This window comes from Spermophilus citellus (assembly GCF_964194105.1).
Source record: "Spermophilus citellus genome assembly, chromosome: 10".
NCBI classification, from domain to species: domain Eukaryota; kingdom Metazoa; phylum Chordata; class Mammalia; order Rodentia; family Sciuridae; genus Spermophilus; species Spermophilus citellus.
This window is the reverse complement of record NC_138197.1, coordinates 43,255,957-43,269,846: the sequence shown is the minus strand read 5'-3', so window position 1 is coordinate 43,269,846 and position 13,890 is coordinate 43,255,957.

The following is a 13,890-nucleotide window of genomic DNA, read 5'->3' as shown; positions in this document are numbered from 1 at the left end:
TGTTATTGTGCCTCTCTAAACATTGGCATGCATATATCACTATAGTATCCTGATTTTAATTATTTTGTATGAATACCAAGAAGGAAACTAAAATCAGAAAACTATGGCCATATTTTAGTTTCATTCCAAGTTTTTTGAGGAATCTCCATACTGTTTTCCAAAACATTTATTTCCAAAATATTTATACTAATCTGAAGTCCCACCAACAATATATGAGTTTGTATTTTCCTAAACAACTTTGCCAGAATTTTATTATTTTTATTTGTATTCTTGATGATTGCCATTCTAAACTGGAGTGATGAAAAAATTTCTGAGTTCTTTTGTTTTTGATTTCCCTGTTTGCTAAGGATGTTGGGTATTTTTTTTTTCATTTGTTTTTCTTCTTTTGAGAAATGTCTGTTTTGTTCATGTGCCTAGTTATAGATTGGGTTATTTGGGATTTTACTGGGTTAAGTTTTTTGAGTTATTTATATTCTAGATATTAATCTCCTGTCAGAAGAGTAGCTGGCAAACATGTTTTTTTTTTTTTTTTACCCATTCTGCAGGTTCTTGCTTCACTCTCATTTTCTTTGATGTGCTGAAGCTTTTTAATTTATTTTGTCATCCTAGTTATTGATTCTTGCTTTTATTCTTTGAACTTTAGGAGTCTTACTAAGGATGTTGGTGCCCAAGATTTCATATGGAAAAATGAAAGACACAGAATAGGCAAAGAGATGCTGAGCAAGAAAAGTGATGCTGGAGGCATCACAATGCCTGATCTCAAATTATATGTCAGAGCTATAGGAACAAAACCAGCTTTGTACTGGCATAAAAACAGATATAAAAACCAGTGGAAGAGGACAGAATACCGACAAATCCACATAGATAGAGTCATCCTACTTCTTGACGAAGATGCCAAAAAACATATGTTGGAGAAAAAATAACCTTTTAAACCAATGGTGCTGGGAAAACTGAGTTTTCATATGTTGAATAATGAACTAAGATCCCTATCTCTCACTCTGCACAAAAATCAACTCAAGGTAGACTAAAGATCTAAAAATTGGATCAGAAGCACTGCAACTACCAGAAGAAAACAGGATAAACACTCCAAAATACTTAACATTTTGAAAAATATCCACTGCCATCACAATTAATTCAGATTGTCAAGATTAAGTTCTTGATATTACTTTTGCATAATAAAACACCTCCACCAATGTCTACCTCATTGTACAAGATAGTCTATTTCTATGGGGCTTATTTCTTAGTAATGAAAATAAACATCACACAATGCCTCTTCTAAGACCTAAATAATTTTGGTTATCCAGAATATTCAGAAAAACCAAGATAAAGAACTAACTTCATTTGCAGATGGACCACTGACTCTATGAAACAAAACAACATTTTCTTAATGATACTGGAAGTATTTTATAGTTAATCTGCTACATAGACATTTCCAGAAAAGACCATCTGTAAGTTTTATATTGAGTATAGATGGTACATGTGTTTCAAATGTGATTTTTCCGGTTGTTATCTTCCATAGCCGATCCAACTTTAACTCAATTCTTATTGATTTTGTAACCTTGGAAAAGGTCCTTTGCTCAAACTTCCTCACCTGTAAAATGGGGATCTATCCCTATGTATTTTCTATAATTATCTTGAGCAATAAGATAATACTTAAAAGTACTTAATCCAATGCCTTCACTATCACCACTAAAACAATGATTCACAGACTATGTCAGAATTGAGAAGAAATGAGGATATTCACCTAGTTGTTATACTCATTATTTTAATTGCATCTTTATCATAAAGTTAGATTCCCTAGGAGAAATAAGCATTAACTTTGTCTCACATTTTTCTGCCTTATGTTTATTTCTCTGTTGGTCTTAACAATAATATGAACTGATATCAAATGCTAGAATTGAAATATGCTCCCCATAGTTATAAAAATATAAATTAATTTCTGTGGGATTTTATTAGCATTTGGCATCTGTGTGACAATGGTCTGTGCCTTTTATCTTTGTTGCTTGAAATACCCATAGCTAGACATGGAAGCAAGTGTTCAAAGCTCTTATAGAATTGGACAAACTTGGAAGCAATAATAGAATGTTAACAAAAAACAATGAAAAAATAAGTAAATTTAGGAGAGACAAAAGAGAGAAGGCAACAATCTAAGGAAACTCCAGTAAAGGATTTCAGTTATTATTAGGATATGTTCCAAAAATAAAGGCCCCAGGGAACTTAGATTAATCCATCATTTATCTTACCCATGAGGTGGATCTGTAAATGACTTCATTGATCTGCAGCTGTGTTCAGTATCTTACGCAACAGTGGATCAGGCAGAAATAAAATTGTGTGGGCAAAGGGGCATTAATAGAAAAGATTGAACCAGAATTAGCTTCTCAGATTCTTTGCTAGTGTGTCCTGACAGCTTCCACCTGTTTAGTTTTAAACTCAAAGGACACTTCTTCTTACATGATTATTATCATGAAGGCTGGAGCAATTTCTTCTATTTTTTTCACTGGTCAAATAAATAGATTCCTATAGACTTGCACTATCAGACAATTTTTCTGTCACTCATATACAATGTTCATATAGTTTACTGGCTATTTGTAGGGGAATTTAAAGCTAGTCTGTAAAATAAAAAATATGCTTTAATTATAAAAACACAAAGCTCAGTACAGAAGCAGCTAGCATTCCCTGTGAGTAAATCCCAGAGAGGTCCCAAGTAGAAAGAGTCAATTCTCCACAGAGTTTATACAATCTACCAGATACCATCTTACTATCCCTTCAAGAAGGGGAAAGAAAACACATTGGTATTATTTATTACCCTGGATGACAGGAGTGAGTCTTAGACAAGTAGCTCTAGCAACATAAGTTCTTACAAATCTATGACAGTGCTGTCACTAGACCTGTGTGGGTGTGTAACTTCCAGAATAATACTGCTGATATACATTTACAAAGAGCACCCAAAGAATTACTGGAAGAACCTTATATCTATGTATTTTAAAATGAATTCACTTTTGGTTCTGATATGGCGATGCTGAAATCAGCATATGGAGAAATTGGCCTAATCTCCCTTATTATTTATTTAGGCCAAATTTTTATTGGAGAGCAGTCTGGTTTTGAATAAACAAATAAGAGAGATAGAATGACATTTCTATTCTGTCACAAAGGTGTACTTTCCCTCTTACCCAAAACAAATTTACCCTTTTCATCTTAATCAATGTATTTTCAAGTTACTGCCCTTGCTTCTAAGAGAATTAGTGCATGACTCAAATATCGACAAGATGCGTACTGCTCTTACTACCAGTTGTGATTTGAGTTACCCAGGGGAAATTTCATCTGTATGGCCACTTGTGGGGAACTTTCATTGGCATTATATCCTTCTCTCTCTCTCATTTTTTAATTGGTTAGCAGAGATTACCTTTCTCTCCTAAATAACTTTACTTAAATATTTTGCTCTGATAAATAAGAGTTATGTGTACAAAGAAGGATGAATAATCTATCATTTGAGCACCATTTAAAAATGTAGTATATGGGCAATGGATGATTTCAAGATTTGGGGAGAGGGGTTATACAGGTGCCTGGCAATGGTGTCCTTACTCTCTGTAACCCCACACTGTTAAAAGCTTGCTATGTACATGTACTTGTGAAACAGGCTTGAGTTAAATTAAAATAAAAAGCTAAGAAGGTATATGTGAAACTAAGGAGTCATAAAAGTTTTGATAAAAGAGATTAAAAGTGAACAAAAAGGATAGAGACTTTGATGACTTAATAAGTTAAAAAGAACTGGCAAAAATCTCTGAGAAGACATGACATTTTCACAAGGAACTCCAACTAATATAATGTAAATCACAGAATCTGAGACAGCATGAGTTAATATATGGTTATGTAATTTAAACATAAATAAGGTTTTCTGTATTGAATATATTTATCTTCAAAACTAGAGTAAAATTATATAGAAAGATTTGTTTAGTCTTTTATTATTTTATTTTATCTGAAGAGTTGAAATATACCCTAAATATAATATGTGTTAAAATCAGGACTACTTTTGGTACAAATGTCAAAAAACAAACATGTAATAACAGAAATATGAAACAAAATATATGGATCTTTTAATCTGATAAATTGAAGAGTTTTAAGACACAATAGTTCAAATAATGCCATGATTTTATTCTTTCAACTGCTATCTTTGGTTTATTTTGAAATGTAAAGATTTAGTAAATAGAGTATTCCTTGAAAATGGAATCTTGCGTCACAAAACTGGATAGTCCAAAAGTCATAGAGAGGATTTTAGGCTATAGATTGGTGTGGCATATTAGAAGAGATTGATGTCCTTCAAACTTCAACCTTAACTAATGCTATTAATTTTTTATCAAGAACCTGAAAATAGATACTTTTGAATTGTTCAGAACAGATTCTTACCAAAGTCATTTAAAATAAATGATAAAAATTCATGAAACTATAAAGGGAAATCACTTTTTAAAAGTAAAATTCCAATTCACATACAGATACTTAGGAATAATGTCAATATCTTTGGTTTTGGGGGGAGAAGTACTGAGGATTGAACCCAGGGGCACTCAACCACTAAGCCACATCCCCAGCTCTATACTGTATTTTATTTAGAGACAGGATATTAGCGAGTTGCTTAGTGCCCTGCGCTTGCTGAGGCTGGCTATGAACTCGCTTGGATTACAGACTTGTGCCACCATGCCTGGCAGGAATAATGTCAATGAACATTGTGCATTCATAACTAATGAAATTAATATTTTTTAAGGTTTGGGTGAGGGGTAAGGTTTCAATACATCAATCCATTCAGAGAGCTACTGTCAGACAACCATTTGTTCATTTACCCATAAATATATTGATGTCAGGAACAGCCTTTAGGAAAAGATGACATTTAACTTATGACTTGAAGGCTGAAGTATCCACCTTTGAAAAGAAGGAAAAAGAGTGTTCCAAAGGAGTAAGTTTTGGCAAAAATCTCAAAGGCAGGACAGGTGCAGTGGTGCTTGCCTGTAATCCCAGTGGCTCAGGAGGCTGAAGCAGGAGGATCTCAAGTTCAAAGCAAGTCTCAGCAACTTAAAGAAGCCCTGTCTCAACTTAGTGAGACCCTGTCTCTAACTAAAATATAAAAAAGGGCTGGGGATGTGGCTGAGTGTCTTCTCAAAGGCAAAAGGCAGCAAAGAGCTGAACAAATCACAGATATAAAAGTCTTTGTGGTTGAATTCAGAGAGAAGAAAATGACATAAGATATAAATGTGGAAGGAAACAGGTACCCAATTATGCCCAATTATGCCTATAATCATATTAAATGCAATAAGAAATAATTAAATACTTTATGTAGGAAAGAAGCATCTTATTGTTTTTCAAAAGACTTCAAAGCAGATGGATAGAAAGTACATGAGAAACAGTGAAGCAAGGAAGCAAGATGAAGAAAAATTAATGGAATTTAAAATATAATTTTGGGTGAAATTGATGCAATGCAGTGATAAGTTTAAGAGCTGTCTTTTAGGCAATACTGAAATGAAACCACTTTTGAAACTGCTACATCTCACTAGTAGTTTGTCATTATGCTTCTCATTATTTTGAGATATTATAAATTTGTGCAATAGTAATTATTATTTCCACTTTACAGATAAAGTAATTGAGGATCACAAAGTTGTCTAACATCCCCAAACTGAAAAAAACAACACCCTCTGTCAAATCCTTTTCTCTAACATGTAGCATTGACCTCTCAGTACAAATTGATCTGTTGAGCTTCATCTTCTGCTAAATATGAATTTCTGAGGACTATATTAAGAATTGCTTATAATATCATGATAGTAAGAATAGTCACAGAAAGGAAAAAGAAATTTAGCCTCTTTAGTCAGACCTTGGCCTTTCTGTTTAGACTGCAAATCAGTGCTGATTGTGATAAAGGTTTCCATGGTGTAGGCACTAGTCTCTCATCAACTGAACTTGTACCATCAACATTTAAAGTTGTATGTCATTAGACAACAGCAACTTTGGTCACTGTTGATATCATTATGATTTTATGCAGCACTTTTTATTTGGAAAGGGGTCAATGAAATGTGGACAAATTTGAGTGCTGTCTTAATAGACAAATCTGTCCTGGCATCTCAGTAGCACAATAGCTTCAAAATATAGTTTTAGTTCTTTGGGATTTGTGGCAGTATATATTGTATTTTTAACATAGTGTAGAGTTTAAAAAATAGAGAGCCCTTACTCATACTGAAGCATAAAAAAATGATTTCTTGAAAATTAATAGCTTTAACATTGTCTATTTTAGGACATCAATAAAGTTATGAGAAATACAATTTATTCCTTGGTCCCAGGTATTTAGGCAAAATATACGTATCAGACCTGCTTTTTATCAAAATAATTTAGAATGGTTTGATAGTTATGTTCTTTTATTAATATATTTTGGAAATACATGCTATGAATCAAACCCAGTGCCTCACTCATGCATGTTAGGTGAACATTCTATCAATGATCCATACTCTCAATCCCTAGCCTTGGAATTCATAAAGAACTTGCTCATATATTATTTCCCTGAGTTATTAGAACAATACATTGAACACATGGGTGATTTAATGAAGGAACTTGTGGTCAGGGAGGTTATGTACTTTTCCTAGGATTACTTTCAGAACAAGTAGACTGTATACCTTAGTTTTCCTGACACTATACTGGTATTTTTTATTAAACACTAACTGTTCAGACAAGGGTTCGTGTGGGTTCTGGAATGCCAGTTAGAAGGAAGAAAAATAATGAATATCTAATTCATGAGATATTGCACATAAGACAATCCATTGATACAGAATGTCCAGCCACCCTCAAATAGTATTTTTATTATGGCTGTAGCATAAATCCTTGTGTAAAACAGTCATTCTGACTAGTTTCTGTCCATCCATCTATAATCTCTGATTATACCTGAAAAAATAAAAATAGATTGTCTTCTGATTTTAAAAGAGCAGAGAAGCAATATTAAAATGTAAAAATCACATATTTAATATAAAATATTCAAAATTATCTTGATCTCTCTGATTCTTATGTCATACAAATATATGAATTTAAATAAAAATATAGAAGTACTCATAAGAGGACCCAGATATTTCCAATATCTCCCTCAAGATGCACTATGCTAGAAATATATTACTTAACTGGATCAAATATTCATTTAAATTACCAGCCAATACTTGCTTGTAAAATATCATACTGTATGATGAGAATGCAAAATGGTGCAACTTTGAGTTGTACCATAAAGTCATAAGGTTTAACACATCTATATCCTATAACTGAGAAATCCTGCCTCCATGCACATATCTAGAGGAACTCTTGCATTTGAATAAACAATGAATGGGGACAAGAATATTAAATATGGAACTTTTTATAATAGCTAAATATTGGAAATAAACCAAATGACAATAGGCAGGAGAATTGATAAATAATACTGTTTTAAAATGAAATATAAAACATTAAGAATAACAAAGTATAACTGCAAAGAACAACATAGAGGAATCTCAAAAAGATTATATTTAGCAGAAAAAATCAAGTCAGAAAAAAATCAGTTTATGATTTCATTAATCATAGTTCAAAGCTGAATTAAATTATTTTTATTAAATTTTCATGCAATGTGGATAACTAAATAACCAAAGCTTTCTTTCTACTCTTTACACCAAACCAAATGAATGAGTTGAAAGCACTTAATCCCAAAGATAAAATGTATTTATTGGTCTCACACCATCCAGTATAGGTGTTATTTGACATTGCTAGTGTATTTTGCTATTCTATAGTTTCATCACTGAACCACTCTTCTTAAAAATTATTTTATACTCTTTCCTATAATTGTTCTACAAATTTACTTTTGGGAAATAAATTTGCTTCCTATTTGAGTGATAATGTTAAAAAAGAAAAAACAGAAGATAGATATACCTACCACAACAACTTCTCTGTGCATATCAATCTGTACTACATTCTTTCTCCTGTAAGCATACATGACCTGTGGCCCATCATGCAACTATTTAATGTCAACTTTTTAGTTTAAGTATTATTTGGAAATTATTTCCCCTACTTCTTGAAAATGTGTCTCCAGAAATTTTACCCTCCCTTCATCCTTATTCCTTTCTAGTAGATCATTCCAACATCATAAAAACATGTAGGAATATCTTCTCAATGAAAAAGTGATTTAATTACTCTGACATGCTCATCCAACTATCTTCTATATTTCTATTTAAAATAAGACTTCCAGAATGCATTACTTACTTTAGTTTCTCTCTTTTCTCTTAGATGCCCGTGAACTATTCCTTCTTTCATACCTTTCTATAAAACGGATTTCCAAGTCACAAATCACTAAATATTGAGGCAGTGATTCTTTGGAAGCTCATCTTGAATTACCCAAAGCATTTACCCAGTTGTTTTTCACCTATTTTATACAATTTATTCACTTGGTTTCCAGTATGCACTATCTCTTGGTTCTATGCCCACTTACACACTGTTCTATATCCACCTCATTTACTAGATCTTTATTATCTTGAAATACTTTACAGCTTTGTCCTTGGACCTCTGCTCTCTTCAATGTCATTTTCTCATAATCACATCAGATCTTGTGGTTTTGATATTATCTGCATAGTGATGACTTCCAAAAATTTATCTCCACCTCATACCAGAATTATGAGCTCCAAATTCACTTCCCCAACTATATTTTCTTTCTATTCCCACTAGGATTTTGAATATTTTTACATGTCTCTATCTACATTTCTAATTTTCTTTTCAAATGTGATCCTTCTCTAGTCTTCTCTAGCTCAGGGAGTAGTAATCTTCACCTTCAATTGCTTCAATTAAAATTTTGAAGTCATCCTTTATATCTCTTTCCACTTCTCATATTATTGTCTCTTCCACTTCACAAATGTAAATCCTGTTGAGTCTGATTTAAAATTTTATAGAATATGCAATTTTATCACATAACTTTTGCCACTATCTATATAACTGATATTATCAGAATTATTGCAATGACTTTTTAACTCAGGGACCTTCAGGCCAAATCATTTGTTTGTACTGTTTGTTTATTTTTACTGATATGCAAACAACATTCATGTATTTAGGACACTAATCATTTATCAACTATATTTTGCAATTATTATCTCCTAATCTTTAACTTACTGTTAAACATTATTTATGATTCTATTGATATGAAAATTTTCATAGTTTTTATTACCAGCTAACTAAATTTTAAGATCCCAGATGGCATGGCCCTTGTCTGATACAAGTTTACTCTGTCTAGCTCATCCTGTGTACTTAATGAACATTTGTTGATTGATTTATCCAAAACATTGCATTTCACTTGAGTTTCAAACTGCACACACAGGTAACAAAGTAATAAGATTCAGCAGTCTACACTAGCACTGACCTGTACCCTATCAGCAGTCAGAAATGAGCTTTGGAGGATAAGCTGGTTTCTCATGTTCCACTGTGTCAGAACTCAGGTACACAGGGCAAGAAGTAGGAGGCAGCGTATAAATGCACAGAGGATTCCAGACGGAATCTTAAAGTAGTAAATGCACTTTCAAAAATGAAAAGGTTTACTTCAAGGTCTTGGTTCCTTACACTGTTAGAAATATTATTCAGGAAAAGTCTTTTAAGGGAGCTCTGTTCACATAGTATGCAATTTCATACATACAGGGCAGTCAGGCTACTAGGGACTAGTTTTGTATTCTATAATTCATTTGCTACCTTCAACTGTTAGCATGTATGTATGTTTATGTAAGACTATATTTTACATTTATTACCAGATCAAATAATATATATGCAGCACCAAGAGAAAGTATTCCTCCTGCCCCTGCAATAATATCATTCACTGAAAATTTAAAGAAAAGGAGACATGCCAATCTGCCCAATGCACTTGTCTCTCCCTCTCTGTTTCTCTGTCTCTGTCTCCCTCTGCCTCAAAAGAAATAACTATCTTGGAACTTCCTGAGTTCATAAGCCTGCCACAAGTTTTCTATTGGTATTAGGGGAGTCAGGAGGGACAAGATCTGAGCAAAATAAATCTGAGAGGAGAGGAAAGGAAAAGGTGTTCAATGCTACAAAAACTATGTTTTCATTAACATGAGGCTCACACTTTACTTTTATGCATGGGTTTTCTTTGGCTATTGTATTTCTGCCAGATTACAAAAAAAATTAAATATTTTTCTGAATATTTTTAAGTACAGTGGAAAAAAATACCCTTTACATAGAAAGAGCGTAATATAGGATACTAGTTGGAGTGACAGATATAAAACAAATAATTGATATTAGGAAGTACTTAAAAGAGAGAAATAAGAAAAACAGAAGGGTACAGAAACAGGAGCTAAGGAGATATCCAGTTATGAAATGAAGGCTAAGAGAATGTAATATTCTCCTATCAACTGATCTATATATTCAGGGTATTTTTGAAGTTTATGAATAATTATGTAATTAGAACTAACCTTCTCAAATATGTGTGATTATAAAACAATTATTCACTTTGTGATTCAGGATGGTAACAGAGTGTTATTTTTAAAACTTTATATTTAAATTCTCATTTGTTTATTCATACACATATTTATGTCTCTAGGTATGTTCTTAGGTTCATGAGGTTATTCTGTTTCCAGACAGATTTGGAAACTCCTACAAATTTCACTGGACACTAAAAAGCCTGACAGAAAGGGATCTTTGTTCTTTCTGACTCCCTAGCTTTCTTTCCCAGGAGAAAGAAAAAGAAATCATAATGAATGAGATTTCACATCTACTATTAATACATAAGATTTAGGTGAAACACTCTTCTAGAATGATGAAGGGACCAGGATCTAAAGCGCTATCAGATGAGTGGACCCAACCTGCTGCTTTCTCTGCTCCCCCTAATCAAGGTTTCTTTGATCCTTTTGATAACTGTTTCTATAATCAACTTTGGTGAGGTTTGGATTTATATAGAGATATGTTCCCAAGAATTTCTCTCAAAGCAGTTAACTTATAGCTTTGCCAAGTTTTAGCTGTGATTCTTATCTGTAAAGTAGACAATATTCATCTAATATATGATTTATTTGTAAATTAGTTTAGAATATTACTTATATAGTTAGCAAAAAAAATCAAATTGTGCTTTGATTGTAGATAGACCCTTGTCTGAAAATTTTCAATCATGCTTGCAAAACAAATCATACTTCAGTGGTATATGGTCCAGCCCAATATATGAACTGCTGATCCAGCCCAATATTTCCAAACTTCTAACCAATTAACTATTGCTCATAATTTTTTTTCATTTCCATTTTTCATCTAGTTATAAGAAGAAAGGGAGAACTCAAAACAATCTAGATTGTTGGAAATTATTCTGTGAAATACAGCACTAGTTAGTGAAATGATATATAATCTAACAGAGACTTCAGATTACTGAACCATGTCAAAGTAAAAAGGAACAGAAAGAAACTAAACACATTTCTCAAAAACAATTTCACAAGATTGATTAATGAGACCTCAACTATCTTAGTTGCTTAATCATTGAATAGTTATTTACCCTGTTATATTTCATTTTCCTCATATTTAAAGCATCACAATGATTATTCTTATTACATTTCATTGTTTTAAAGATTAAGTGTCATCATTACATGGAAAACATTGTATGGTTCCTGAAATATTTTAAGTGCTATATAAAAGTTATAATTTTTATTAACCCTTATAGCCAGAAAGAGTCCATACTCTAATAAATTAAGTCTACTAATCACTCCCACAGTTATTATTGCATTATTTATATACATTGTTATTAATTGAAGATTTTTTCAATCTCATTCTTTTTAACATATAATACCATGTAGTCATATAAACATTTATATCTGTTATAAAAAATAAATGACTTTATCTGTATTTTATCTATTAAAATATGTTTATAGAAAGTAATAATCAATTATTTATTTCTTCCTAATATACTAATGTTTGTTACTGGTGTTAGAAACAATTTTAACATGACATTAAAATAAATTTTCACAGTCAAATCTAAACACTCAAACATAAGTTCCCAAAATGTTAATTCAAGATGAAGTTCCACAAATATATAAATATCTAGACTTAGTTTTGTTTTCAAAACATCACTTAGAAATTTTAATTTGTTTTTCTGTCCTTTCTATGTCTTTTTGACAAAGACATTTTGAAAGATGCTATTTTTGGAACATAAGATGCAAAATGATGCAATAAATAAAGCATTAGGATTTGTATTAGTTTTATTGTAAAAAAAAAAAATCAGAATTTTTCACAGCACTAAAATCCAAGAGCATTTTGCTTTCAAGAAAGAGTCACATAAGTTGTGGTAGGTCAAGGCTTATAGGTCAGTAAATGGAAAGTTTTTATAAATTCTTTACATTTCTTTTTAAAAAGCAACCAAGTGCTGTTGAAGCAACAAACAGTATATGCATTCAAATTTCATAGAAAGGAGGGACTTTCTTAAGTAAGTTGAAAATCTGCAGCACTTAATTTGCTTATCATATTATAGATTAAAGACCAGCTCAGGTAGAGACATGTTGTTGGATTAAATACTAACCAACAGAATTTTAGCCCTTCTGAGGTGTTGTTGGGACAAACTGGGAACATAAGAAGATACAAATACATGGCTTATTGTTCCATCAAACATTTGCTTAATTCTGTTTCTAACAGTAGTTAGAATACCAGGACTAACATTCTAAAAAACAGAGTAAAATTCCTTTATAAAGCACAATAAAAAATTATTCAGTTGAAATTTATTACTTTTTTAAAAGTAATGTATTTTTAAGATCATAATGTTTGGGAGATAAGAAAAAACAACTGAAATTAAAAGCTTAAAGCATCACAGTGTTTCAAGGCTGAGAAAATGAAGAACCAATGTCCATTTCATCAGAGGATCTGGAGGATTTTTTTCTTATACAAAAAGCTGCTTGAATCTTTTGAGAGCTAAGCCCTGACCAAGTTTGATTTCTAATTGCATTCAAATGACCACTCCCTCACTAACTTACAAAAGTGATAGAAAGAAAAATCTTTTTGGTGAAAAATAACATCATCTCAACACTGTCTATCATACAGCCAACAATTACTAGATATGTAACATGGTGAGAAAATATGGCTTATAATCAAAGAAACAGCAAATAATAGGTGGATGTCCAGTTTTCCATATCTTGGATTTAGCAGAAACTAATTACAATTAATATGTCAAAGAGAGTAGAATAGTGGATGAACAAAATGCATCAAGGAATAAAGAATATTGTAAAATAATGGAAATATGAAAATGAAATCAAATGGACACAGTAAAATCTAAAGACTGCTGAGTAGTTTCTGTTCTGCTTCTGCACTACAGCTGACAGACTGGAGCCAAATTTTGAAACTATTTCAAGGTCCAAAGTAAGACCAGGGTTAGAGATCTTTCTGTAGAAGAAGACTATATATCACCCTCTAGGGTCATATGGAAACAGTTTGAGGCCAGTGCTTTCAAAGCACATGGGATGGAATGGTACCAAATTGCAGAGAAATAGATTAAATTTTCAAATAAAAAGACAGAGAGTGGGTAAATGAATTTTAAAAATAATTAACAATATTCTTTCTACAAAAGGTTCTCTTTAGCTTTATAGATACATACAGGTCAAAGTGAAAGTATGAAAAATGGTAAAACATGCAAATGATAATGAAAAGAAAGAAAGCATGACTATTTTTATATTGGACTATATGTCAATATCTATCACAAGAGACAAAAAAAGATCACTATGTGATGATAAAGGGAATAACTCAAGATGACATAACTTTTGCAAATATATAAAGAAAATATTTTTAAAAATTGAAGGAACAAATAGTAATATTTTAATGGTAGGGGACTTCAAGACCCTCTTTCAATAATTTATTATCCAAACAGAAAAGTAGTAAGAAAACTTGGAAATCACTTCA